The sequence below is a fragment of the Mesoplodon densirostris genome, chromosome 18 (genome assembly GCF_025265405.1).
Source record: "Mesoplodon densirostris isolate mMesDen1 chromosome 18, mMesDen1 primary haplotype, whole genome shotgun sequence".
Taxonomy (NCBI): domain Eukaryota; kingdom Metazoa; phylum Chordata; class Mammalia; order Artiodactyla; family Ziphiidae; genus Mesoplodon; species Mesoplodon densirostris.
In genome coordinates, this window is record NC_082678.1 from 10,718,256 (window position 1) to 10,743,513 (window position 25,258).

The following is a 25,258-nucleotide window of genomic DNA, read 5'->3' on the forward strand; positions in this document are numbered from 1 at the left end:
TGTAAAGCTAATAAATGTGTATTGTTTTAAGACCAAAAAAAAAAAAAAGTGTGGGATTGGGATTTCAGGAAGTTCTGAATTCAAATCTTGATGCCAACATTTAGTACCTATGTGACTTCAGACTAATATCTAGCTTCCCCGTTTCTTGTTTGGTTTTTAAAATCTATAAAATGGAGGTAATACTACCTACCTTCACTAAGTAAGGAATAAATAAGATAATATATGTAAATAGCTTGGCAGAGTATCTGGTATAGTTTAAGAGCCAAATAAATGGTGACTACTATCATTAGCTTAGCATAATTGAACATCAACAATTATAATTAACTACACTTGCAAAAAGCTGAGTAAAAGATGGCTTTACTTACTTAACAACCAGAAACACCTGCCCAAGGGGAGGGAAGTAGATTTTTAAAACTCTTCTCAGTGTTAGTTTGCATGTCTTGGGGTATATTCAAAGGTGGTAAGCAGCACTTTGAAGTATCCTTCTGGTTCATAGGTTTGGGGAGCTTATTTGCCACTTACATAAGAAGCTGTGTCTTCTTTTCTCACTTTGCAGAAAATAGTGGGAATATTTACCAAGCATTTTTCAGAAATGAGAGGTAAGAAATTCAGTCAAGGTTCTGGGGATACATATACAGTGCAACAACATAAATAAGGGGTCTCAATGTAATATACAATACTACTAAAAATAATAGTTTACTTCCCCAGTGATGTAGAAGTTGCCTGAATGGGCTTCTCTGACTATTGCAATCACAGTGAAAAGACCAGCTTGAGCTGACTGTAGCCCTGGGGTGCACCCAGTGAGATAGCTCGGCCTAGATAACGCCTGTTTCTCATTTATGGCGAGAAAAGCAGTGTTTGCCTCAGAGAGTGTGAAATTCATCTGCAGATTTCAAGAGGAAAGCTGGAGGCCAAGGATTAAGTGAGAAGACACGAAATCTTTCAGTAAAACATTGGGAAGTGGTAATATGAAAATGATGCTCTTGAGTCCTATATCCCATCAGTGAGATGCTTGAGAATAGTTGGTCTGATTAAGACAGGGAAAAAAATATTCATGAGCCAGAAAATGAGAAGTGGAAGTCTTGCTTTGTGGTCTTCCTCACTACAAACATCTTCTGCGTATTAAGAGCTAGGAAGGGGTGGTGGTGGTGGAAATTTTGGTATTTATGAAGAGTGTAAATCAAGTTTTACTAACGGGATTCTAAAACAGGGGAGTGATTAGAAAATTGTGGAGTAAAATGCTTCATCAGTGTGAAGTTTTGCCAGCTGCTGCAGTCATATCCTAATATATCCCTGGGTAGAATTATGGCATACTGGTGCCAAGAGGGCTCTAGTTCATCTGGATTTGATAGGATACTGACAATCACACAGCTTCATGGGCCTGGGACTGTGTGTTACAGGTAGAGTGTTCAGGCTCCTTCACCCTAAAGGCTTTCATAGTGTTTCTCAATCTTGGGTAATATAATGAACTCTTCTAAGAGGAATGAAAATTCTCCAGGGATCCCTACATTTACTTAAATTATCCTTAGTATAATGTTATCTTAAAATGTACACAAATAAAACTAGGTGCAAACTCCTAATAGTTATAGTTCTTATAAACCAAAGGCTTTTTTTTCCAGACTAAATTTAAATAAAACTATGGAGCCAATGATATTTAAATTGACAATACTAATTTAATGAGATGACTAATGTTATTTTGCTGCAACTACATAACTGATTACAAAGTAAACATGGTACTGATTGCCACAGGGCAGGCTCTTTTGATGTTGGTGCATTTATAAAATGATCTCTCTAAATTTTTCTTTATTTGAACTATTAGGTTACCTTCATTAATACAGTGGTAGTGCATCATTCACATACTAAGGCCAGCTCTATTCTTTTCTTATTTGCCTGGGACAATTGGAGAATGCTACATCGTGTCAATATGATCACAAACACAAAGCAAACATGAGCAAAATCATGAGGCTGTACTCAGTGATAAAGTATTTACCTTATTCTTAGTGAAAATGTTCTATATCTGCACTGTCCAATATGGTAGCCCCTGGCCACATGTGGCTATTGAGCACTTAAAGGGGACTAGTGTAACCCAGGAACAGAATTTTTAATTAATTTCCACTTAAAAAGCCATATGTGGCTAGTGGCTACTGTGTTGGACAGTGCAGAATTCTAGTTCATGCATTTATTATAGTTTTTAAGATTATCATTAAAATGAAATCACTAGCTGTTTGAGTAGGGCAATGTATTTAACCTCTCTAAATCTCACTGCCTGCATCTATAAATTGGAGATAATGAGATATAATGCGTGTAATCACTTAGCACAGTGTCTGGAACAGAAACAACACTCAATCACTAGGGACGTGAATGGGTGACAGGCCAGGAGGAGGGTTTGCCCCTTTTCATAGTCTCCATCACTGTCCCTTCAAGCCACCCCTGGGTGTGCTTACCCTTTGAAATATGCAATTGACATTTCCGACATTTTATGTGAAGTGCCAGTGAAGGCATCTTTAGATAACATTGCTATCTTTATTAGTCTATAACAGGCAAACAAAGTAAAACTAAATAAAAATAATGTGTTTATCATGCCAATGTAGCTTTGATAAGTCACCCACCTTCCAATTAGATTATCTCCCTGTGCCCCTCCTACACTGAAATTTTTTTTTATATATCTTTATTGTAGTATAATTGCTTTACAATGTTGTGTTAGTTTCTGTTGTACAACAAAGTGTATACTGAAATTTTGAAGCTGCCAGTGATCTTGAATAACTGTCACAGGGGCATCACTAGTCAAGGTGTTTAGACTTCATTTTTATTTCTCTGGAAAACAGGAAGCCTAAGCCCCTTTCGAGTTGGAGTGGGACACTGTGAAATTGGTTATGTCACACCCCCTACTGCCTCTGTTGCTGCTCCGACAGGGGATGCTCTTCCAGTCCCCAGGCCCAACTCACACCCCATTTGCTCCTGGCAAACGTTCAACATCATTTTCCAAAATCTGCTCAAGCTTCACCTCATCCATACAACCTTTTCTGACTCTCCCAGGTAAAACTCATGCCCTCTCTCCCTGGCCTCACCATGTACTTGACACAGACTTCCATCATAGCAACTGTTAAGTTTTCACATTTATTTCACATTTATTCTTACCTTGTGTTATGGACTGAATTGTGTCCCCCTTAAAAAGATATGTTGAAGTCCTAACTCCCAGTACCTCAGAATATGACCTTATTTGGAAATAGGGTTGTTGCAGATATAATTAGTTCAAAGAAGATGAGGTCATACTGGAGTAGGGTGGGCTCTGAATCTATTATGACAGGGGTCCTTAATGGAAGAGGAAGGAGACAGAGACACAGACACACGAGGGGAGAATGCCATGTGATGACAGAGGCAGAAATTGAAGAGCTGTAGTTATAAGGATTGAAGGCAAACCACCAGGAGCTAAGAAGAGGCTAGGAAGGACCGTCCCCTACAGGTTTCGGAGGGAGCGTGGCTCAGCTAACACCTCGATTTCAGACTTGTAGCCTCCAGAACTCTGAGACATTAAATTTCTGTTTTTTTAAAGCCACTTAGTTTGTGGTACTTTGTTACGGCAGTCCTAGCAAACACCTTACTAAACCACAAGCTCCTTGAGGACAAGGACCTTGTTTGATATATTTATTGGCAATTGTCACAGTGTCTGAACTAATACGTGGGATGGATAAATGAATGAACACACTACCTATTCCTTTGCCTTAATCTGGTCTCAGATTGGAACAGCAGAAAAATCACTGTAAATACATTCAGTGCTGCTGCATTTGGCCACACAGGCTAGGCACTGCATGACTCCAGAGTTGTGTGATGTGGTGACCTTCAGTTATTTATTATTGAATAACTTAATCAACATAAGGAAAGTCAATAGAACAGTGAACCTCCAGGCCATGTGTTAGAAAAACCACTACTATTGGGAGGTTCAGCTCTTACCCAGCCAAACAGAAGAAACCATAAATAATTATCCTCTAGATTGGGAATTGGTAAACTACAGCTTTGGGCCAAGTCCAGCCTGCTGTCTGCTTTTATAAATAAAGTTTTACTGGAACACAGCCATACTCATTGATTTACATATTGTCTACAGCTGCTTTAGTCCTACAATGAGAGAGTTGAGTGGTTGTGATGGATAGTGTTTGTGATATAAAACCTAAAATAGTTACTATTTGGTCCCTTACAGAAAGAGTTTGCAGAACCCTGCTCTAGATAGTATAAATTGAGAGACATTGCCAAAATGTTTTATATTAAGTGGTAAAAAAAAATCTCACCTTGAAACTGAAACCATTCGTTTTATCACACTTTGGAAGATTCTACGTTACTACTGTTAACGTCAGCATGCCAGGAAGAAAACTATGTGTAGAAAATAATTTATTTCCATCTCAAAAATGGGAGCCAGGGGTGTTTTATATATATATATATATATATATATATATATATATATATATATATATATATGAGCTAATTTATGTGTGTATGTGAATAGGGGGTGTGGGTGGAGTAAATTCCAAGCAGATACAACATATGCAACTTACAAAATGAGGTGCTCTATATAGGGTATTTTTTTGAACTGTGTCCAGCTCCCCAAATTGGAGAGAAGAAATGGATGGAGATCTGTCATGAAGTCCAGGAGGAGAAATGCTATTCCAATGTTTATGAGAACAGTTCTGCCTGCAGTTTTATTCCTTCTGGAAAGTATTGTGGAAAGTCTTTGACCTTTCTGAGAGGTCCCTTATGCGTCAAGTACAGGCCTGCCATGTGACGGCATCACCCTGGCCTCAGCTGATTGGGTCAAGGTTGTATACCTGATCCAAAGGTCAAAGGCCTATATAATGGCCTGGTACAAGGGCTCTGCCCAATAGGGGTGAATGAGGGCCACACCAACCTCATGCTCACTCTTGGGGAGCTTAAAGACTTCTGGAGACAGTGAATCTCTGTATCAAGGTTAGCAAAAGCAAAAACAGAACGTACCTGTCACCACAATGACAGGGCAATTGTTACCTAAGGGATAGGAAGAAAATGTGTTCACAGCAGCAACACTGCATCCTGAGTGATGCTTCCATTTCTAGAGGTCTGACTGTGCCACTGGGGCATTGTCACTAACCATGGTCCAGTATGTTCCATTTTCGTGTTATAATTTGAGGATGGGTTTAGTTCATGGTCAGCTCAACTTCTGTATTCCATCACTTCATCCACTTGCTTCCCATCCTCTGTATCTTTCCCTGATTTTTCTTTATTTGTAACTGCCTTGCAAACTCTAACCCTCTACCAACCCAACTGTGTACTTCTCTACTCCTATACATGGGCAGTTTAGGGTTTAACCAGCCCTAAATACGTTACCTGGCCACTATATTGGTGGCATTATAAATGCATGGTTTCCAACCTCAGTTTGTCTATTTAGAATTCCATTGTATATACATATTTGACTCACTCTCCCATTCCTCACAGCTGATACTGTGAAGCTTCAATGCTCCCCAGGCTTCCATCTCCATTGCTCACCTTACATCCAACCTCAGAGAAAGGAGAGGTATCTGGCTCCAATTTCCAGACTCTCTCCAAGAACGTAAATAGACCTGCACCCTTTCTTTCCTGCTTTCCTGTTCCTAAGGAAGAGGTGAAGCTACTCTTGTTCAAAGCTAATCCCTCTGCCTGTGGTCCACATCCTAAGATCTTCCATTCTTGATTCTAGCCTTGTTCCTACACGATTATTCCCTCTCATTCCCGTATCTTCCATTTCTCCCTTGTCCATGGTCTCTTTCCTTGTGCAGATGTATATATGCTCATGTCTCTCCTCTTTAAAAAAATCTTTCTTGACTCTTCATAACCTACTAGCTATCATCTTATTGAACTCATTCATTTAAAGGCTATTCATCTTAAAAGGTATAGGAAATTCTGCTCAATATGGAGAATGGAGGTAATTTAAAAGAGTCCCAGGGACTTCCCTGGCAGTCCAGTGGTTAGGGCTCTGTGCTTCCACTGCAGGGGGCATGGGTTCAATCCCTTGTCAGGGAACTAAGATCGTGCCAGCTGCGAGGTATGGCCACAAAAATAAAACAAAATAAAATAGCCCCATTCCCAAGTCCCTGAACATAGAAATGCTGCTTAAAATATAATAAACTACATTTTTCTTAAAAGAATAACTAAGCTCAGATTGTGTAAGAGGTCAGGGGTGAGGTCATACTGAAGTAGAGTGGGCCTCTAATCCAGTTTGCTGTGTGTCCTTCTAAAAAACAACACCATGTGAAGAGACCCAGGGAGACCTCCATGTGATAATGCTGGACTGGAGTGATATATCTGCGAGCCAAGGAATACCAAGGATTGCAGGCAAACCAGCAGAAGCTAAGACCAGGCAAGGAAGGATTCACCAACAGGTTTCAGAGGAAGTAGGATTTTGGACTTCCAACCTCCAGAACTGTGAGAGAATAAATTTCTGTTGTTCTAAGTTACCCAGTTTGTGTTTTTTTGTTTGTTTGTTTGTTATGGCAACTAACTAGGAAACTAATGCAAACAGCAAAGCCATGTTTCCTCTCTGCCACACCATTTTAATATATTTAGGACAGGACTGGCTTATATGGGATGAGCAGAGAAAGAATGTGTGCATAAAGGGTCTGGAGACTTCATCTGAAATCCCTAGGTTCAGAAAGTACCTCAACCATTTGATTTGCATTATGATATTCATGAATGTGAAGAAGTAAGTCCCCCAGTTGACCAAGTACAAGTCATTTCACCAGGAAGAGTACACCAGGGAAAATTAAATGCCCCCCTGGGCACCCTCCCCAACATGTGTTTCTCATTGCCCACCTCTCCACCCCCAAATTCAGGGTGATACCTAGGGACCTCCCTAATTATACCCAAGATGCTTCTCTTTTCTGTTCTTTGTTTTTTCTCCCCAATCTCTACCCCCAACAACCTTTTTTTTTTTCTTTAGCTTATCCTGGTTTTGCTTTAAAGCTGTCAGTGGCATCCAAAATAATTTCTTTAATCCCAGTGGAAGAAAACAGACTACCAAAATATCTAATCCCTACTCTAGCACTTTAACCCACATATATTCCTTCGAATAATATTATAACTCTCCCTGGTGCTGCTGTCAAGACAGGGAGTTGGGGGTGGGGAAGGCAGAGACAGGATCTGTGTTGCCAGGAGAAGAATAGAGGGTAAAAAGGAACACGAAAGTAGACATGGAGGTGGGTGACTAAAGGTCACCAGCCTTTCCTCCTGGAATGGATGTTCTGAAACCTCCTGACCCTTGGGAAAGAAGTGTTTTCCAATGCTTCCTTGCCTTCTGCTCTGTATCTCTGGTATTCTGATTTTTAGAAGTGAAAAAAATATTTTGATTTAAGCCATATGGCCTTTTTCTCCTTACGCTGGAGCTGCAGAAAACTCAGAGGGGCAGGTGTGGAAAGCAGTGGCAGCAGAGTGGGTGGGTACACAGGGTCTGCGTGTCTATAGCTTGTGCAGCTCTGTAGCTATGGCAACCATGTGCAATGCCACTCGCATAGCATCATAACATGGCCCTAGAGTTACCCCTGGCTATTCAACTATTCCTTTTCACTGCACTATCTGTGCTGCTGTTTCCTAGCTACTATAGCTCTATCATAATTTTTTGAAGTCATGCTTAAGTATTGTTTCTGTTGATTATGCTCGTTGTCAGAACACCTTAGTTCATCTAGTAGAAAAACTAGATAGCAAAACCAAAAACCTATTTCTTACAGATATTGTTAATAGTTAAAAATTGTCTGTACTAGATATAGAAAACAAACTTATGGTTACCAAAGGGGTAAGGTGGAGGGAGAAAGGGATAAATTAGGTGTTTGGGATGAACAGATATATAGTACTATATATAAAATAGATAAACAACAAGGGCCTACTGTATAGCACAGGGAACTATATTCAATATCTTGTAATAACCTATAATGGAAAAGAATATGAAAAAGAATATATATAAAACTGAATCACTTTGCTTTATACCTGAAAATAACACAACATTGTAAATCAACTATACTTCAATAAAAAAAGTTGTTTGTACTTAAACATGTTGAGTTAGAAAGATTCTTGAGGCTGTGGTCGGGACAAGATGACCACTTGGGACTTTTTTTAGTTCTAAAGGTCCATGCTAGATGCTGTTTAGAGCTAATGATAGTATCGATTGACTGCCTGCCTACTGAAAATCAATTTTTTTTGGCCAGTTGTTACAATTTCCTAACTACAAGAGTAATAAAATTTAAATAAAATTCACAACAATATATGCAAATATGTTATTTCCTATGGAGCTTTTATGCAAGTTATTTATGCATATGTACCCCATTAAAGAAAGCTGCATTGTGTTAATTCTGAGTATATATACACAAATGGTTTCTTTTATTTGTTGTTAAAAGCAATCCCCAAATCCTCAGAAATATTTCTGCTGTAATTAAATTTAAATGTTGTGTTTTGTTTTGTTTTTTTTTTAATTCATGTGAGTTGGCAATTTACTATGTTCATATTTTTAGCTTCCTTATGTTTGGTCATTAATCGTGGTATCATAAACAGCTAAGATTTAAAGCCCTTAACCTTCCCAGACCCAAGTAGAAGCAAAATGTCAACACCCGTAAGTTATGAGCAGTCTCCCACAGGAACTGTAATACAAAATACACTTATAATTGAATTAACTCAGGAGAGGATTCTGGGAAGATGACAGCATCAGCATAGATTTTCATTCTCTCTGAATCCTTACATAGAAACAGAGAGGACAAATGGATAGCAAAACCTAAAACCCATGAACAACATTTACAACAAAACCAAGAACAAACTATACTCACGAACTCCAAAATACAACTAGGAGGGTACAAACCATCAATAGCCCCAAGATCTGCGTGGTGTCAGTGTCTGCTTGAGAGAAAGGATAAGGAAGTTGCACCTAGATCTGAGAACAGGAGGACTCCAAAATAGCCAATGGGTATCGACTGAGAAGAGGGCAAGGCAATTTGAGGACATCAGCTGAAACTGGGAGAGGTTTGACCAAAACCAGTATAAAGCCCATGGGAAAAAAGGTCTGATGAAGCTGGAGCAACCTAGCTCCTATGAACTCTGAAAACCAACTGCTTTGCAGGACAGAACCCCAAACCAAAGAGAAACTACTTGGAGTAGAATAAAAGTTGAACGGGACATGGACAAGAAAGGAGGGAAAGAAAAGCTCCAGACCAAAGCGGTGTAATATTATAAAGCAAGTTGCCTTATCTTTTGACAGTCCCCAAAATCAAGAGAGGAAGTTCTGTGAAGTAAGGAAAGGTTTCTTGTAAATTAAAAAAAAAATTTTATTTATTTTTGGCTGCGCTGGGTCTTTGTTACTGCGTGGAGCTTTCTCCAGTTGTGGCGAGCAGGGGCTACTCTTTGTTGCTGTGAACAGGCTTCTCATTGCGGTGGCTTCTCTTGTTGCAGAGCACGGGCTCTAGGCCCACAGGCTTCAGTAGTTGTGGCACGCAGGCTCAGTAGTTGTGGCGCATGGGCTTAGTTGCCCCACAGCATGTGGGATCTTAATTCCCTGACCAGGGGTTGAACCCAAGTCCCCTGCATTGGCAGGCGGATTCTTAACCACTGTGCTACCAGGGAAGTCCCCAAGGAAAGCTTTCTTGAACACCACCTTATAACAAAAATTCAGGAAAACTAATTTGACATTAAAGAAGCAACAGAAAAATATCAAGGCTGCGTAGTTTTTATAAAGAAAAAGAAGGGGAGACAAAGCTGAGTAACATCCCTACAGACAATGAAAGCACTCCAGAAAGACATACCCACAAAACAGATAATGAGAGTTAACCTAGTAGTTCCAAATGAGCTAAAAGACATTAAGAAAATAATAAAAGATATGAAATAACAGAAATAAGAATCTGAAACTCAGAGAAGAAGTGATTGGATCCAGGAAATAATAAGAAATAAAGAAACAATAATTTAAGAAATAAAGAGTATTCTAGAAAGGAAATAAGAGCAAATAAATCGAACACTAGTGCCTGAAGAGAAATCAGTGAAATAGAAGAAAATATTTTTTAAAAATTTTAGATGAAGAGACAAAAAAGGATTTGAAAGAAAGTGAGAGATATTGAAGAGTAACCAAGAAGATCCAAAATATAGATGACAAGAAGATCCAAAATACAGATGACAGAAGTCCCTAAAGAAGAAAACAAAAGTAAGGGAACAGAACTAATACTAAAACTATATTTAAGAAAACCTTTCTGAAAAAAAAATTTGAAATGACACACTGATAGAATATACCATAAACACAGAATGACAAATTCTAGTAAAATTACTGGATATTTATGAACTCAACATCTATGAACTCAAGAAATATTATTCCCATGAGCCTTTCCTGAGAAATATACTGGCAAATGAGCTTCAGACAAACAAAATGACTGGGGAGACATTAACGTAAGGATTGGCGGCGAGCATTAAATACAGTTTCTGGTATAACTAAGACTAAGTGAGGGTTAAAGGAGAGAGAGTATGATATATAATGGCTATATGCTCCGACAATGTAGATGTAGTCCAACTATAAAACAGGGAAGCAGAACATTAGTAAAAAATGTTTAAATGTTTTTATTATCCATAATGGTGGTAGTATTAGTACTAGTAGTATTATTTTAAGATTGTCCTGGGAGACAAAAGTTGGAGTTCATAGTTGTATTAGTCAGGGTTCTCCAGAGAAACAGAACCAATAGGATGGATGAATAGATAGATAGATAGATAGGTAGGTTGATAGATAGATAAAAGAACAGATTTATTATAGCAATTCTTTGTTTTTTTTTTTTTTTTTTGGCTGTGCAGCTTGTGGGATCTTAGTTCCCCAACCAGGGATCAAACCTGTGCCCCCTGCAGTGGAAGTGCAGAGTCCTAACCACTGGACCGCCAGGGAATTCCCAAGATTTATTATAGAAATTGGCTCAAGGAGTTATGGAGGCCAAGAAGTCCCATGATCTTCCATCTGCAAGCTGGAGGTCCAGGAAAGCTGGTGGTATAATTTAGTTCAACTCTGAAGGCCTGACAACCAGAGGGACCGATGATTAACTCCCAGTCCAAGGCTGAAGGCCTGAGAGTGGGGATCCACTGGTATAAGCCTTGGAATCTGAAGGCCCAAGAACCTGAAGCACCAATGTCGGAGGGCAGGAGAAGATGAACCTTCTGGCTCAAGGAGAGAGAGAGAGAATTCACCCTTCCTCCACTTTTTTGTTCTATTTAGACCCTCAACAGATTGGATGATGCCTGCCCATTTTGGTGAGGGCAATCTTCATTACCCAGTCTACTGATTCAAATGCTAATGTCTCCAGGAAACACCCTTACAGACACCCCCAGAAATAATGTTTTATCAGCTATTTGGGCACCCCTTAGCCCAGTCAAATTGCCACATAAAGTTAACCATTACAGGGTCTGTCAAGGAGAAAGGACTCTGAAAAACAAAGAAGGTTTTAAAGTAAAAGTCCTGAAAGGGCTATGCCCTTGAATTAGGGCAAGCCAGTCTTACCTGGATAAAGGTGATATGCCTGAAGTGTATCTCACTGCCAGAAGGTGAATTCTTCTTTGGAGGAGAGTACCATCATCCAGAGTCTTAAAATTTTATAAAGTCTAGCATTCAAAAAAAAAAAAAAAAAGAAAAATCAATAATGCCAGGAAACAGGACCAAATGACTGAAAATCAAGAGACAAAACAGACCATGGAAGTAAACCTATAGGGGACAAAAACATACTTGTATTATTTATTTAGTCACAGTTGTAAAAAAAAAAATGTAGTTAGTATGTTTAAGGAATTAGATGAAAATATGGAGAATATCAGCAGAGAACTGGTATTAATAAAAAAGAATTAATTGTGAATCTTAGAATTAAAAAGTATAACAACTAAATTAAGAATCCAATGGATGGGTTTAACAGTATTAGACCTAGCAGCAGAGATTACTGAACGGGAAGATAGAGCAGCACAAAATATCCAGATTGAAGCACAGAGAAAAAAAGTATGGAATATAGAAAAAAGAATGTAAGAGACATATGGGACACGATGAAAGATATTATTATGATTATCACTGGAGTCTTAGAAGGAACAGAGACAAGGAATGCAGCAAGAGCCACATTTGAAGAGATATTAGCCAAGAATTTCCCCAAACTAACAGAAGACATTAAGGTACAGAATCAATAAACTCTATGAATCTGAAGCAGGATTAATACAAGGAAAACCACACTTAGTCAAACCACTGAAAACTAAATGCTAATATAAAAATGTTAAAATTAGCCAGAGTGAAAAAAGGTACATTATCTTCAAATGAGCTACAGTAAAACAGACAGCTAACTTTTCCAAAATAAATGATGGAAACCAGAAGACAATGATATTACATCTTTAGAGTGGAAAGAATTACAGCAAACTTAGAATCCTAACAAAAAATATTCATCAAAAATTAAGGTAGGGCCTCCCTGGTGGCGCAGTGGTTGAGAGTCCGCCTGCCGATGCAGGGGATACGGGTTTGTTCCCCGGGCTGGGAGGATCCCATATGCCACGGAGCGGCTGGGCCCGTGAGCCATGGCTGCTGAGCCTGCGCATCCGGAGCCTGTGCTCCGCAACGGGAGAGGCCACAACAGTGAGAGGCCCGCATACCGCAAAAAAAAAAAAAAAAAAAATTAAGGTAAAACAGTGACATCTTCATAAAAATAAGAACCTACAGAGTTCACAGTCAGCAGATATACACTAAAAGAAATAATATAAAGAATTCTTCAAGTAGAAGTCCAAAGAATCTGAGCTAGAAGCCCAGAAATGCAGGAAGGAACAAACAGCACCAGAAAGAAGATATCTAAATGAGTATTTAGTGTTCAAAACAATAATAATAAAGATGTCTTGTGATGTTTATTTTTTATTTTTATTTTTTTAACATCTTTATTGGAGTATAATTGCTTTACAATGGTGAGTTAGTTTCTGCTGTATAACAAAGTGAATCAGCTATACATATACATATATCCCCATATCCCCTCCCTCTTGCATCTCCTTCCCACCCTCCCTATCCCACCCCTCTAGGTGGTCACAAAGCCCCGAGCTGATCTCCCTGTGCTATGTGGCTGCTTCCCACTAGCTATCTATTTTACATTTGGTAGTGTATATATGTCCATGCCACTCTCTCACTTCATCCCAGCTTACCCTTCCCCCTCCCTGTGTCCTCAAGCCCATTCTCTATGTCTGTGTCTTTATTCCTGTCCTGCCTCTAGGTTCTTCAGAACCTTTTTTTAAAAAATTCCATATATATGTGTTAGCATATGGTATTTGTTTTTCTCTTTCTGACTTACTTACCTCTGTATGACAGACTCTAGGTCCATCCACCTCACTACAAATAACTCAATTTCATTTCTTTTTATGGCTGAGTAATATTCCATTGTATATATGTGCCACATCTTCTTTATCCACTCATCTGTCGATGGACACTTAGGTTGCTTCCATGTCCTCCTGGCTATTATAAATAGAGCTGCAGTGAACATTGTGGTACATGACTCTTTTTGAATTATGGTTTTCTCAGGGTATATGCCCAGTAGTGGGATTGCTGGGTTGTATGGTAGTTCTGTTTTTAGTTTTTTAAGGAACCTCCATACTGTTCTCCATAGTGACTGTATCAATTTACATTCCCATCAACAGTGAAAGAGGGTTCCCTTTTCTCCACACCCTCTCCAGCATTTATTGTTTGTAGATTTTTTGATGGTGGCCATTCTGACTGGTGTGAGGTGATACCTCATTGTAGTTTTGATTTGCATTTCTCTAATGATTAGTGATGTTGAGCATCCTTTCATGTGTTTGTTGGCAACCTATATATCTTCTTTGGAGAAATGTCTACTTAGGTCTTCTGCCCATTTTTGGATTGGGTTGTTTGTTTTTTGGATATTGAGCTGCATGAGCTGCTTGTAAATTTTGCAGATTAATCCTGTCAGTTGTGTCATTTGCAAATATTTTCTCCCATTCTGAGGGCTGTCTTTTCGTCTTGTTTATGGTTCACTTTGCTGTGCAAAAGCTTTTAAGTTTCATTAGGTCCCATTTGTTTATTTTTTTTATTTCCATTTTCTAGGAGGTGGATCAAAAAGGATCTTGCCATGGTTTATGTCATAGAGTGTTCTGCCTATGTTTTCCTCTAAGAGATTTTTTTTCTTTCTTTCTTTTTTTTTTTTTTTTTGCCTTACATGGGGCTCTCACTGTTGTGACCTCTCCTGTTGCAGAGCACAGGCTCCGGACGCGCAGGCTCAGCGGCCATGGCTCACGGGCCTAGCTGCTCTGCGGCATGTGGGATCTTCCCGGACTGGGGCACGAACCTGTGTCCCCTGCATCGGCAGGCAGACTCTCAACCACTGCACCACCAGGGAAGCCCTAAGAGTTTTATAGTGTCTGGGCTTACATTTAGGTCTTTAATCCATTTTGAGTTTATTTTTGTGTATGGTGTTAGGGAGTGTTCTAATTTCATTCTTTCACATGTAGCTGTCCAGTTTTCCCAGCACCACTTTTTGAAGAGGCTGTCTTTTCTCCCTTGTATATTCTTGCCTCCTTTATCAAAGATAAGGTGACCATATGTGCGTTGGTTTATCTCTGGGCTTTCTACCCTGGTCCATTGATCTATATTTCTGTTTTTGTGCCAGTACCATACTATCTTGATGACTGTAGCTTTGTAGTATAGTCTGAAGCCAGGGAGCCTGATTCCCCCAGCTCTGGTTTTCTTTCTCAAGTTTGCTTTGGCTATTTGGGGTCTTTTGTGTTTCCATACAAATTGTGAAAATTTTTTGTTCTAGTTCTGTGAAAAATGCCAGTGGTAGTTTGACAGGGATTGCATTGAATCTGTAGATCGCTTTGGGTAGTATAGTCATTTTCACAATGTTGATTCTTCCAATCCAAGAACATGGTATATCTCTCCATCTGTTTGTATCATCTTTAATTTCTTTCATCAGTGTCTTATAGTTTCCTGCATACAGGTCTTTTGTCTCCTTAGGTAGGCTTATTCCTAGGTATTTTATTCTTTTTGTTGCAATGGTAAATGGGAGTGTTTCCTTAATTTCTCTTTCAGATTTCTCATCATAGTGTATAGGAATGCAAGAGATTTCTGTGCATTAATTTTGTATCCTGCTACTTTACCAAATGCATTGATTAGCTCTAGTAGTTTTGTGGTAGCATCTTTAGGATTCTCTATGTATAGTATCATGTCATCTGCAAAGAGTGACAGTTTTACTTCTTTCCAATTTGGATTTCTTTTATTTCTTATTCTTCTCTGATTGCTGTGGCTAAAACTTCCAAAACTATGTGGAATAATAGTGTCTTGTGATGTTTAAAAAGGTTTTCTATACCCTTTCATAGAGATAGACCAAACACCATCAATCAAACACGGCATTTACTTTCTTGTCTCTGGGCCTATTGTCTCTCCCTTGCCCATCCTTTGAGGCTAAATTTACATCATAACATCTTCAGAAGAGTTCACTGACTATTCCTTCATTTATATCTCTTCTCCTACCCCTCTAACTCATCACCACGTTGTATGGCTCACTTATTCAGAACTTAAACTGACAACTTTTTGTGTTATTTTTTGTTTTTATTTTGCTTTGTGGTTCTTGATTTCTCAAACAGAGTGCAAATTTAATGTCCTTTCAAAGTGTCTCCTATATGTTATCTATATAGTATGTGCTCAGTAAATGTTTGTTGAATAAATTTGTTGAAGAATAAATTGGTAATGAGTGAGATGACCTTGCTGTTTTCTAGGACAGAACCTTCCATCCATTAGTTAATAAATTGTTATACTGAGATTTGATAAAGGCAATTACTATAAACATACATAAGAAAAGTTTTAATAACTTCTTAGATGAAACAACCACGAGGGACAGATTAGATGTTCATATTACATCTTTAATCTTTTGAAATTGATTTGATACCTGTTTAACAAAATCTTTCTTGTTATCACTGTCAAACGTATAAGGCTGGTTGGAGTTTATCAGAGGTATGGTATTTATTTTATGTTAATGTGAGTCTTTGTACTATTCCTGGATGTTAAGAAATAAAAGGCACAGCTCTTGAACTCTCCAAAAAATGTAAAATCGAACTGGAGGCTAAAGCATACACACAATTTGAGATGAAATCCAAAGAAATAGTTTAATAACTGCAAGAAAATATGGTATAGTGTAGAGTAAAGCTGCAATAGATAAGGAAACTAGAAATAATAAATGATCACACTTGGGATGTGATTATTAGAGAAGACGTGAAAAGAGGTATCTTCTGGTTTTGAAAGTTAGATGGGAATATATGGAAGAGAAAGGGCATAGATTTTTCCAGGCAGGGAGAAGAACACGCAAAGCATAGAATGAAAATAGTAAGTCACGTTCAGGCAACTCTGTACAGACAGGCTTGAGAAATGGAGGGAATATGTGAGGCTAAAGAGAGGCAGGGGGTAGTTGATAGAAGACATCAAATATGTTTATTTTTGAAATAGTGTGGAATTCTCCTCTTTCAACAGAAATAACCTTCACTGTCAACAGTCCAGTCAGACCCCTTAGCTGATTCAGTGATGATCCCAGTTCCTAGGCTATTATTTTCAATAATTTCTGCCATATGAGTGTAATGGGGAAAACTCACTGCAAAGCGAATTACTTTTATTTATTTATTTATTTATGTCTGTGCTGGGTCTTCATTGCTGCACGTGAGCTTTCTCTAGCTGTGGCGAGTGGGGGCTACTCTTCGTTGTGGTGCGCAGGCTTCTCATTGCAGTGGCTTCTCTTGTGGAGCATGGGCTCTAGGTGCACGGGTTTCAGTAGTTGTGGCACATGGGCTCAGTAGTTGTGGCTCATGGGCTCTAGAGCACCGGCTCAGTAGTTGTGGTGCACGGGCTTAGTTGCTTCGTGGCATGTGGGATCTTCCCAGACCAGGGCTCGAACCCATGTCCCTTGCATTGGCAGGCAGATTCTTAACCACTGTGCCACCAGGGAAGTCCCAAGTGAATTACTTTTGAAATGAATAGCACGCTGACATTTGGGAAATTAGATCCTGAACACAGTGCATCCTGATTATTTGAAGTGCCATGCCATTATGAAAAGATAATTTCAGTCCAATAATTAAAAGAAATCTGCATGTTAAATTAAGTTAAAGTTCTATCATTTGGCGAGGTTCTTCTCAAAACTTTCGGTCACTATTCAGATGAATAACCGTGGACAGGGATTGTTCCTTGCCTAAACAATCTACATGGGTCTGAGGAGTCCAGAAATGCCCTCATTCAAACATACTTTAGGCTAGCCCCTGGCAGTGACTGCCAGCCTAGCCCCATTTGTGAAGAATTCTCTTGTGCCCATTCTCTATGTCCCCAAATGTGTCACTGCTAGAGATGACCCTGGTCAGCTGGCTTCCTTTCCAATTTTTGGAAAAAGCACAGCCACGCTCTCTTATGAAGAACAAACAGCTCTTCACTTCTCCATCCCCACTCAGCAAATTCTTCTGGCACCACTGGTCCATCTTGTCATGAATATACATCTGCTTTGGCCCTTCCTCCTCCTCCAATAAGTTTCTGTGTTGATGGGCTTCCGGGCTGAGCCACAGTAAGTCCTGAATCCAGGAACACAGCTAGGGAATGAGTTTCACAAAGGGCCTTCTGAGAACTGCCATAAATGTTGCTATTTCAAGGCAGAAGGCTTCCTTGTTTACTGAACATTTCTAATTTGTGTGCTGAATAGAACAATGTGATTAGAGTATGGGAAGATGGACAGAGAGAAAATGAGACCTCACATGAAGATTAGAAAGTAAATTTGGAAATTAACTAGGAATGCTAAAGAGGAATAAGGATATGAATGCAATAGTGGAAGGTCAATAATTTCCACATAAGTGAGATTAGATTGTTATTTTGATCATTAAATTGATCTAAGCATGAATATAACCATGGCTTTACATATAAAATAATGGCTCTTGGTCATGAACCTGTGCTTTGGAGTCAGAGAGACCTGAGTTTGAATCCTGGCTTTATTGCTTACTAGATTAATGACCTTGGTTCTATTATTTAATCTCGCTAAACCTTCATTTATTTCTTTATAAAATGAGAATGTTGGGCTTCCCTGGTGGCAGAGCGGTTGAGAGTCCGCCTGCCGATGCAGGGGACACGGGTTCGTGCCCCGGTCCGGGAAGATCCCACATGCTGCGGAGCGGCTAGGCCCGTGAGACACGGCCGCTGAGCCTGCACGTCCGGAGCCTGTGCTCCGCAACGGGAGAAGCCACAACAGTGAGAGGCCCGCGTACCGCAAAAAAAAAAAAAAAGAAAGAAAAGAATGGACAACATCAAGTGTTGGAAAGGATATGGATAAATTGGAACCTACATATATTCCTGGTGGGAATGTAAAATGGTGCAGTTGCTTTGGAAAACAGTTTGGCAGTTTCTCAAAAAGTTAAAAATGTTACATATATACAATGGGATATTACTCAGCCATTAAAAAGAATGAAATAATGCCACTTGCAGCAACATGGATGGACCTGGAGATTAGCATACTAAGTGAAGTAAGTGAGACAAAGACAAATATATGATATCACTTATATGCGGACTAAAAAAATGATACAAATGAACTTATTTACAAAACAGTAACAGACTCAGAGAATGAACTGATGGTTACTGGGGGGAGGGATAGATTGGGAGTTTGGGATTGACATGTACACACTGCTATATTTAAAACTGATAACCAACAAGGACCTACTGTATAGCACAGGGAACTCTGCTCAATATTCTGTAATAACCTAAATGGGAAAAGAATTTGAAAAACAACTGATACTTGTATAACTGAATCACTTTGCTGTATACCTGAAAGTAACACAACACTGTTAATCAACTATACTCCAATATAAAATAAAAATTCAAAAAAAAAAAAAAAAAGAAATGAAAACCAGAGAACCTCTTCTTCCCCCCAAAAAAAGTTAAAAATGGAGTTACCATATGACCCAGCAATTCTACTCCTAGGTATATACCTAAGAAAACTGAAAATGTATATCCACACAAAAGCAGGTACATGAATATTCATAGCAGCATTATTCATAATAGCCCCAAAGTGGAAACAACTCAAATATGCATAAAATGATGAATTGATAAATAAAATGTGATAGAGCCAAACAATGGAATATTATTCAGCCTCAAAAAGGAATGGAGGGCTTCCCTGGTGGTGCAATGGTTAAGAATCTACCTGCCAGTGCAGGGGACACGGGTTCGATCCCTGATCCAGGAAGATCCCACATGCCGCAGAGCAACTAAGCCCGTGCGCCACAACTGCTGAGCCTGCACTCTAGAGCCTGTGAGCCACAACTTCTGAGCCCACGAGCCAGAACTACTGAAGCCCGAACACCTAGAGCCCATGCTCTGCAACAAGAGAAGCCACTGCAATGAGAAGCCCATGCACCACAACGAAGAGCGGCCCCCGCTCGCCTCAACTAGAGAAAGCCCATGCGCAGCAACAGAGACCCAACGCAGCCAAAAAAAAAAATCAAAAAAATGAAAAAAAAAGGAATGGAATATTGACACATGCTACAACGTAGATGAACCTCAAAAACATTATGCTATGTAAAAGAAGCCACACACAAAAGACCACATATTGAATGATTTCATTTATATGAAATGTCCAGAATAAGCAAATCTACAGAGAAAGAAATGGATTAGTGGTTGCCTAGAGATGGAAGGATTGAGAGGAAATGGGGAGTGACGGCTAACGGGTAAAAGGTTTCTTTTTGGGGTGACGAAATATTCTAAAATCTATAGTGGTGATGGTTGCTCAACTCTGTGAATATACTAAAAACCACTGAATTATCCACTTTGAATGATGAATCTAGTGGTATGTGAATTACAACTCAGTAAAACACTGTATAAGAAAAAAGCCACCCCCCCACAAAAGCAACTTAAATACAAAACTGGCCATTTATACCTAAAAACGAAAAATGAAGAAGATGGCTAGTCTCTCTTTCCTGTCTTAAGAATGGCAGAATCTGATCAGGTTGGCAGGAATATCACTATGATAAATTGCTTGGAGCAAGAGAAAAGAAAGAGAATTTAAATATCCTTTAAATAAGAGATAATAGGGGTTAAGGAGGCAGAGGAGGAATTTTACATTTTCAAGTTCATCCCCAAACTCTGGTTTGAACAGTTGTTTCCAATTTGAGCTGCTAAGCCATTCTTGAAAATAGCTATCTAGTCCTGCATATTCTGATTGAGGTCTTGAAAGTGTAACTGAAAAGCGCTGGCACAGTTTATCCCAGTCCAGGGCTTGGCTTGCATGCCAAATTTAGCCTTTGGCAACTTCCTTCTGTTGAGAGTCCCTGGGGACTTGTTTGACCTCTTTTTGGAGAGCTGCAAGGGAATTCACTTCTGGACGGTGGCCTGGCAAGCAGGGAGTGGCTCAGCCGGCTGCCTAATCCTCTATTAAATTAATGACAAAGTGTTCCTGGGCACAGTCCACTGGAAGGTCAATTCCCTATATGCAGCGTTTGGACTAGGAGTTTTCCAGATAACCCAAGGTAATTCCCAGCAGTAAATATTATAATCACCTTGAGAGGAAATCTTTCAGAATGTATCGTATACATTCCTGCCTTTTTGTACTTAGGCTTTTTTTCAACTGATAATAAAGTATTACATGCCACTATGGAAAACTTGGAAAGTGTAATACTATTCTCCTTCCCTAGAATTAACCATTGTTAATAGCTGGTGTGTATCCTTTCAGACCATTTAAAAAATATGTTTATAAACATAGATATGCACAGATACACACAACTCACACCCACAGCAGATTTTTTAAAAACTTAAAAAAAAAAACACAAATGGGATCATACTCTACCTCTTGGTCTGTCACTTGTTTTTCCATTTAATACAACCTGGAGAGCTCTCCATGTCAGTGTATTGTCAGTACATACAGATCTACCTTATTCTTTTCTATGCCTGCACACCATTCCATGGATGGATATACTATAATTTATTTAACCATTCCCTATTGATGCATATTTCCTACATTTTAATTATTATTTCTAAATATGAACTCGTACATATACAACATCTTTGTGTATATGTGAGAAATTTGGGGGATAGATTCCAGGAAGTAGAATTATTTAGATTTTTGATACATCTGGAAATTATTTTTATGACTTTTTATTCCAAAATAATTTCAAACTCACTGAAAAGTTGCAAGAGTAGTATAATGAACTCCCATAACCTATGTGCCTTGATTCCCCAATTATTATCATTTCATTACATTTGCTTCATCTTTTCTCTGTCCCCCACCTTACATATATGTTATATATATGTAGTATTTTTTTTCTGAACCATTTGAGACATCTGATCCATTGTGGACATGAAGCCCTTACCTCTAAATACTTCACTGTATATTTCCGAAAAACAAGGGTATGCTCCTATATAACCTTAGCACAAGCATTCAAATTAGAACACAGATATATAAAACGTTGAGTTCACACCAATTCCTCCAATCCAAAATTATACAGTTCATTTTAGGCTTCTCACTTTCCATATTTGCAACTCCCTTCTCCAAAAGAAAAACCTGCTCTCACCATCTTCCTTTATTTCCCCGTTTGCCCAAGAGCCCTGGACATAACAGATCTCCCTGCCATGTCATTTCCTCTGCCCCGTCCCTGTGGCCTGCTGTCTGCTTGGCTTCAGCTCTGCCCATCCCAGCCATGCTGCCTTTCAACCTTGCTCTTCAGGCCTTGACCCTGACCAGGTCAGTTTCTGGGGAGGGGAAGTTAATTAATTTATTTTTGAATGGTGTGATGTAAGAGATGTATCTTTTTTTTTTAATGGATAACCAATTGTCCTGACATCTATTTTCAATTATTTGAAATGCTCCCACATATATTTGTGTCAGTAGTTGATGATCTATTCTCTTTCATTAATCTATTTTTTAATTTGTGACCCAATATCACACTTTGATCACTGTGATTATATATTTTGATATCTGGTAGGAAGAGCCCCCTCATTATACTTAAAAAAATATCTAGCTATTCTTAAGTATATACTCTTCCAGATGAATTTTAGAATTAGCATGTCAATTTTGTTAAAAATCCTATTATAATTTTGATTGGAATTACATTGAATTTGTAAATTATTTGGGCAAAATGGCTTCTTTACAATATCGTGAGTCTTCCCATCAGGGAACATGGTATGCATTTTCGTTTATGCAGGTTTTATTTTCCTTCAGTGAATATTTGTAGTTTTCTTTGTGTGGGTATTGCATATATAGTTTTTTCCTAGGTTTAAAATTTTTTTTGGTGGCCATTATTAATGAGAGCTTTTCATCTTCTTTCTATGTATTCTGTACATTGTAGAGATTATGTTGCATATACAATTCTGTATCCTGTATTTTTTTTAAATAAATTTATTTATTTTATTTATTTATTTTTGGCTGCGTTGGGTCTTCGTTGCTGCGCGTGGGCTTTCTCTAGTTGCGGTGAGCAGGGGCTACTCTTCGTTGTGGTGCGCGGGCTTCTCATTGTGGTGGCTTCTCTTGTTTCAGAGCACTGGCTCTAGAGCACAGGCTCAGTAGCTGTGGCGCACAGGCTTAGTTGCTCCACGGCATGTGGGATCTTCCCCGATCAGGGCTCGAACCCGTGTCCCCTGCACTGGCAGGAGGATTCTTAACCACTGCGCCACCAGGGAAGCCCTGTATCCTGTTTTTTAACTTAAAATTATGTCATACAAATTTCCTGACTACCAAAATATGATTTTTATGGTTGCATAATTGTCCATCAAATTTTTATGTACCATATTTTATTTAACCATTTTTTAAGGTTGGTAAATTGGATTGCTTCCAATTTTTAAAATGCTAAATACTGCCATGATGAACATCTTTGTGCATGAATCTTTGTTCTATTTTGGATTGTTCCTTAAAATATATTCCTATTAGTGATATTCTCTATCTTATGCATAATACAGATATCCCCTGAAAGGTCCTGGATAACACAAAATCAAGGTAGGGTGAAAATATCTTCAGACTTGTTTAAAGTTTTAATGTTTTGCTCTCATTCATTTTACCTACTCTTATAAACCGGTCCTGCCTTCTTCCCATCACTTAGCCACTTTTTGGACATGATTAGAAAGTAACAAAATGGGGAACAAACAAACAGTAGTGTCATAACATGAGCTGATGCAGCGAGAATCTGCATGGGGACAAAAGCCATGCAAGACTGACCATGGAAGGCCATTATCTCCTTGAACCGGCAACCTCTGGCCTTGTACACTTATTTTGCGGTGTTCATTTACACACTTGACTTCTTTGCATTTCTCAATGTGATATGAAATCTCTCATATCTTGGGGACTTGGCGGTCCAGGGGTTAAGACTCTGCGCTTTCAATGCAGAGGGCACAGATTCGATCCCTGATTGGGGAATTAAGATACCACATGCCGTGTGGCCAAAAAAATAAAATAACATCTCTCGTATCTTCAAAATTTCATTATGTGCCTTATGGAACTACTTACATAACGTTGAGTGCTGCAAAACTCTGAGAATGTCTGTATATTGAATATACTTTAATTTTCTTGATTACTCAGGGTTAATATAGACTCAGACTTAAAAATTTCTTCCCCAAGCTCTATGGAGGTATGTAGAACTGTTTTTCCCTTGCTAAAGGCACTAAATTGCTGTGCTTTTTTGATCATTAAGTCAATTTTTATGCCTCTTTTCCTCTCTGCCCTGCTTACAGACTTGCAGTGTTCTCTTCTCACTGCTATCTGCATGCGTACATGGGATAGTTTCTCCTCCCTCTTCTAGTTTACTGCTTTTAATTTTTTATGAGTTTGGAAGCCAGATTGCCAGGTCTTTTAAAATCGAATCCAAGTAAAAATTAATAGCCTCTGAGAAAGGGCTTCGATAAATCTCTAGGAGTAATGGGCGTGATCTTTAGGGCATGGACTTTGGTGAGCTCTATTTTGTTTCTGCAGAGGTCTTTTTCCATCTCCTTTGTTTCCTTGGTTCCTTGCTGTACTTCAGATAGATGAGATTGTCAGATAGCAGAGTTTCACAAAAATGAAGTTTTGTTACAATTATCAGGTTGATAATGTAATATTAAAATGCCTCCTTTCCTTTTCCTCTACTGAATTCTGATTCTTTACTTCCTTTTGTTCCTTTCACATTGTGTGTCAGGTCGACTAAATCTAGAGAAATTGTTACTTGGGCTTCGGGACCAATCGAAACCTTCATTTCCCTTACCTTTTCTTTCTTCCACCTCTTTTTAATAACTAAAACATCTCTACATTTCACATCAACAAAGCTATAATTCCCTTATATTAAAAAATCATTTCCTTGGTACAAATGAACTTATTCACAAAACAGAAATAGAGTCACAGATGTAGAAAACAACGTTATGGTTACCAAGGGGGAAAGGCAGGGGAGGGATAAATTGGGAGATTGGGATTGACATATACACACTATTATATATAAAATAGATAACTAATAAGAACCTACTGTATAGCACAGGGAACTACTCAATACTCTATAATGACCTATATGGGAAAAGAACCTAAAAAAAGAGTGGATATATGTATATATAACTGATTCACTTTGCTGTACAGCAGAAACTAACACAACATTGTAAATCAACTATACTCCAATAAAAATTAATTTAAAAAATTATCTAAGGCCTCTTTTGATTAAAAAGAAATTAAGTGTATTCCATTATGTGAAGAAAACAAAGACAATTTACACAACTCTACTGCATTCTTACCTTTACTCTTACTCATGGCTGATTGATAAGGACTGTGGTACTAAACCATGATTGTGTGGTCATTCTCTGTAAAGGCCAATCATTCTCCCTTTGCTGCTGATTGCCTCTCTTAATATTTAACTACATTGCAACTACTTAGGTGCTTTGAGTGAGGGGATATGGCAGGTTCAATAAAACCCACACAATACTGGAGAGTCAACTCAATCTTCATGTCTTATTAGAGGTGGGTCAGTGGCATCATCTTTGTATTAGGGCACAATAAATACTCTTGATGATGACAGTGTTGTGATTCCTTTAGTATGTTGTCCTTGAAGAAAAAATGTGTCAAGTACGAGTGCAAAATAGGTGGTCATCAATGTTTATAGTTTCAACTTTGGATCAACTCAAACTTTCTTATACAATGCCACTCCTCAGTTATTTTAAAATACATTGGATTATAATATTCATGCATTTGCAGATGAATGAACATTTTATGCTCTGACACAGTGGTGTAGCCTACCAGTCAAGAGTTTATTTTCAGCATCATCACCATTTTCAGTATTTGTTTATGCA

General features: G+C 38.6%; 1 long non-coding RNA gene across 1 annotated transcript in view; it reads right to left on the reverse strand.

Annotated features, from left to right (window-relative positions):
* LOC132478916 (uncharacterized) overlaps nucleotides 1-25,258 on the reverse strand; it is a 108,213-nt gene that overhangs the window by 77,802 nt on the left and 5,153 nt on the right. The window contains exon 2 of the long non-coding RNA XR_009530423.1: nucleotides 11,501-11,601. This is a non-coding gene — a long non-coding RNA (uncharacterized LOC132478916). The remainder of the gene's footprint in view (nucleotides 1-11,500; nucleotides 11,602-25,258) is intronic.